General features: G+C 38.4%; 1 non-coding gene across 1 annotated transcript; it reads left to right on the top strand.

The window, feature by feature from the left end:
• The first annotated feature begins 3,476 nt into the window (after positions 1-3,476).
• Positions 3,477-3,583, top strand: LOC145161748 (small nucleolar RNA R71). The gene has a single exon (XR_013738624.1). It is a non-coding gene; the product is annotated as a small nucleolar RNA R71 (small nucleolar RNA).
• Positions 3,584-4,751: the final 1,168 nt, after the last annotated feature.

Raw genomic sequence — 4,751 nt, 5'->3', positions numbered from 1 at the left:
CTTCTTTCCCAAAAACACATCTTCTAATAATCCCATCGGCGCAACTTCAAAAAAGGTATGGCTCGTCCCAAGAATAATACTTTATCTCGGAAAATAGCTTCTTCTTTTGTTGATAGGAGAGATCTTTTGGAAGGTAGTTGCTTGCAAGGCAGTTCATGATGTCCGCGAACCAAGGCTCTTCTCCCCTAATAACCATGAAGTTCGGGAAAACTCTCTTGAATCTCTTCTTCTTGTAGCTTCTCAAGTTTTGAGTTTTCTAATCTTGAGAGATGATCGGCCTAAACATTCTCCAACCCTTTCTTGTCTCTTATTTCAATGTCAAACTCTTGAAGTAATAATACCCATCTTATCAACCTTGGCTTTGCATCCTGTTTGATAAAAAAAATTCAAGGCAGAATGGTCAGTAAAAACAATTGTTTTAGACAAGATTAAATAAGGACAGAATTTATCGAATGCGTAATCTACGGCTGACAACTCTTTTTCCGTGGTAGTGTAGCTCTCTTGAGTTGGGTTGATAATTTTGCTAGCATAATAAATAGGTTGAAAACGATTTTCAACTCGTTGTCCCAAAAAGGATCCTAACACAAAGTCACTAGCATCACACATTAACTCAAAAGGAAGGTTCCAATTCGGGGATATCATCATGGGTGCAGTAGTCAACTTCTCTTTAAGAAGGTCAAAAGCTTTTAAACACTCGTCAAAAAAATAGAAATTAGTATCTTTTAAAAGTAATTGGGTTAAAGGTCTTGTTATTTTTGAAAAATCTTTTATAAAACGAAGGTAGAATCCCGCATCACCCAAAAAAAACTCTGCACCCCTTTGACATTTGTTGGAGGTTGCAATTTTTGAAATCGTTTCAACCTTTGCTTTATCCACCTCAATCCCCGTCTTGGAAACCTTATGATCGAGCACAATTCCTTCTCGAACCATAAAATGACATTTTTACCAATTAAGAACCAAATCGGTCTCTTCACACCTAACAAGCATAAGATCGAGGTTAGAAAGACAACTTTCAAATGAATGACCTAAAACCGAGAAGTTGTCCATGAATACTTCCATGAATTTTTACACCATGTCGTGAAAGATAGTCGGCATGCATCGTTGAAAGGTGGTCGGTGCATTGCATAATCCGAAAGGCATGCGCCAATAAGAAAAAGTACCACTTGGGCATGTGAATGTGGTATTCTCTTGGTCTCTTGGATCGATCGAAATCTAGAAGTAACTTGAAAACCCATCTAAAAAATAATAGAAAAGATGATCGGATAAGCGTTCGAGCATTTGATCAATAAACAATAAAGGAAAATGGTCCTTGCAAGTGGCATCGTTTGACCTGTAATAATTGATACATACTCGCCAACCGGTTACCGTCCTAGTAGGTATGAGTTCGTTCTTTTTGTTTGTCATAATCGCCATTCCTCCTTTTTTTGGCACCACATGAACCGGACTTACCCACTGGCTATCCGAAATCGAATAAATAATTCCAGAATGTAGTAATTTATCACTTCTTTCTTCACTACTTCTTCATGTTTGGGTTGAGTCTTCGTTGCGGCTGAACTACAGGTTTGTTTTCATTGTCTTCCAGGAAGGCATACTCCAACTGATCGGGTAAAGGATTGAGGGAAGAAGAATTTTTTTTGGGCTCTGTTTAGTAGCCACGGCATGGGCCTCTGCTTGCCATGCCATGGGGATCTTTGAAATCTCGTTCGATCTCGATATTTTTTTGGGCCACGCCGTGGCTACTGTTGTGAGTTTCTTTTTCTCCAAATAATCGCTTTTTTCCAGCAACCTTTCGAGTTCTTCAATTTTGTATTCAACATCAAAATGTCCTCCTTTAAAGTGATGTACCCGTCTTCATCATTCTTCATCCATTGTTGCACCTCTTTCTCCATGAATGCATCGAAAGTCTCAACTGAGAATACCATATCATCATTAATATTCAAGTGTTTCATCACTTATCAACTCCAAAATTTATCACATCTTATCCCACTCGAAGGGTCACTTTTTTTTCTCTAATGTCTACTAGTGCCCATGCAGTGCTAAGAAATGGCCTCCCGATAATTATAGAACTTGATTGTCCTCCTCCATGTCAAGAACTACGAAATCTACAGGAAAAACAAATTTATAAATTTTAACCAAAAGATCTTCGCATATACCTCGCAGGAATATCACCGTCTTGTTGGCAAGATGAATAGCCATGTGTATTGGTCTAGGCTCCAGAAGATTCAACTACTTGTAGAAAGAAAAGGGCATTAAATTCACACTAGCTCCCGAATCGGGTAGAGCATGACTTGTTGTTAGATTCCCGAATTGGCAATGAAGTGTCAAACTTCCGGGATCTCTAATTTTCTTTGGCAACTTGTTGAGCATAGCAGCTGAGCAATTTTCATTTAACACAACATGTGCAGCTTCTTCCATCTTCTTACGATTTGTTAGAAGATCCTTCAAGAACTTGGCATACTTAGGCATTTGAGCAACGGCTTCGGTGAATGAAATATTAATTTGTAATGCCTTGATGTGTTCCAATATTTCTAATAATCCTCTGCTTGTTTATCTTTCTTAGCCCGTCTTGGATAAGGAAGAGGTGGCTGATATGGAGTCGTAATTTTCTTCACTTCAGGCGGCCACGGTGTGGCCTCATCCTCGCCACGATGTGGCTGCTGCAGAACTTCTTCGTCTTGGCTCTTTTATGCTTTTGGGATCTGCACATTTGATGAAGTATTATTCTCTAAAGCAGTTAGGGGTGTAACTATATTCCCAAATCTGGTTGTTACAGCCTTAATGTGGGCTTTTGGATTGAGTTCTTTGTTGCTTTAACGTGTCCTTGAAAGTCACTCATTAAATTGCCTCAAAATTTGCCCAATTTGTGGCTCGGTATTTCGGATCGATGCTTGCTGATTTCGGAGTATAACATCAGTCTCATCATGCCTCTTCTCAGATGTGGCGGCAAATCGAGCAAGCATTGCTTCAAATTCGGTTTTTTTTCGGGAATCAGTTCCTCCTTTTGATAAAAACCACGCACCTTTTGTTTATACTTTTCATCGTTGGCTTTCTTTTATTCTTCATACGGCAACCATTCCTTCTTGGGCTTTCTCAAATCATCGCCGAATCGATCTCCACTTGAATAACATGCTTGAGCTTTTCGGCTTCCGTTTTCATCAAGATCACAATCCTCGATGGATGCGGTCTGCTACAATTGTCACACCCCACTCTTATAGCGTGAATGGATTGATCAATTTTAGTCATCCTTCGGTCCATGCACTCTAATTTCACCAAAAGATCCACTATTTCCCTCCTTGAATCGTCTCGTCTTATCATCTTGGGGACTGTGATACTCCCTCGAGTATTTGGAAAACTCTTCAGTTAATTTTTGTATTGTTGCAGGAGCTTTCTTTGTGAGTGGTCCTTGAGAGTCAAGGAGTTATCTAGTTGTAACATTCGCACCATCGTAGAAAATCGAGACTTCTTGTTGAACATTTAAATTGTTTTGAGGGAAATTCCTCAACAAACCCTTGTATCGCTCCCATGCCTCATGCAATGATTATCCCGCTTGTTGCTTGAAATTCGCAATAGATTTCTTCAATTTAGAAACCTTCATTGGTGGGCAAAATTGTATGCGTCTTCATGATCTTTCTCATAGACTGACATACCGCTAAGTGCAGCAAGTATGTGCCCTTTAAGTTTGAAGTTGGTGGTGACAGGAATTTCGGGTTGCACAACGCCCGAATCGGTGTCATGACGAATTCGCTTCTTGTATGCCTCCATAGTCATCTCTGCAATGTTGTCCATCTCATCCTCGCTTTCGGATTCACTTTCTTCTTTGCTCACTTTTTCAGAATCTGAGATTTTGGGTTCGTAAGCAGCTGCCTTTTATCAAGAGTTTTCTCAAAACTCTCGAACTTGTCTTCTAGCGTTTTGTTGCTTGTTTCTCCAACCGTTGTGGTTTTCCTCTTACGAAACATCGACTCAGGATCGTCAAGCGGTGGTATGATTGGAAATTCTGATCCTCAAGTCAGATATCACTGAAACCAATCAGAAAACAACGCGTAAAACGAATAAAAATAAGTTAAAAATAAAACTGGTGGCCCAGCAGCCACGACGTAGTCAGACGGGACCATGGCGTGGGCCTTTGAAACACCGAAAAAAAACTGAAACTTTAGACAGAAAATTAACCTTGCATAAAATAAAATTTACACAAAGGATCGATAATTAAAAGCAAAATAAATTTAACTAATAATGAAATCGTTCCCCGGCAACGGCGCCAAAAACTTGATGTTTATTTTGTATCCTAATTTTAGTTACCAACTAAACTAGACCTAACTATATGAAACTAGGCAGTATACCTAATCAATTATAGCAAAATTCAGGTAATTCGGGTATAGGTCTTAGGGAACAGTTATTTAAAGCTAAATTATATACTAAAAATTACCAAAATAATAACTAATAAAAGTTGGGTTTTTTCTCTAGTTTTACAAGACTAGAAACTTAGATCAAATTACTACGCAACAATTAAACTAACAAAAAAGCAATCAAAATTTGGATGTAAAGCAAGAACTGGAAGAGACTTTTATTCAGATTTCGATTCATTAATACTCCTATGGTTGATTTATTGATTAATACTATGAATTGGTTATTCGTTGTTTACCGATTCCTAAATTAATTAGAATTTATCATCAAAATACTAATCCTCCAGTTATCGAGTGTATTTATTCATTGATCAGGTGCTCAAATAAGCAAGACAATTAGGGTTAAGT

Source organism: Lactuca virosa, chromosome 2 (genome assembly GCF_052849685.1).
Source record: "Lactuca virosa cultivar CGN04683 chromosome 2, Lactuca_virosa_CGN04683_v6, whole genome shotgun sequence".
NCBI lineage: Eukaryota > Viridiplantae > Streptophyta > Magnoliopsida > Asterales > Asteraceae > Lactuca > Lactuca virosa.
Note: the sequence above shows the minus strand (reverse complement) of the source record. Positions and strands in the feature narration are given on the sequence as shown.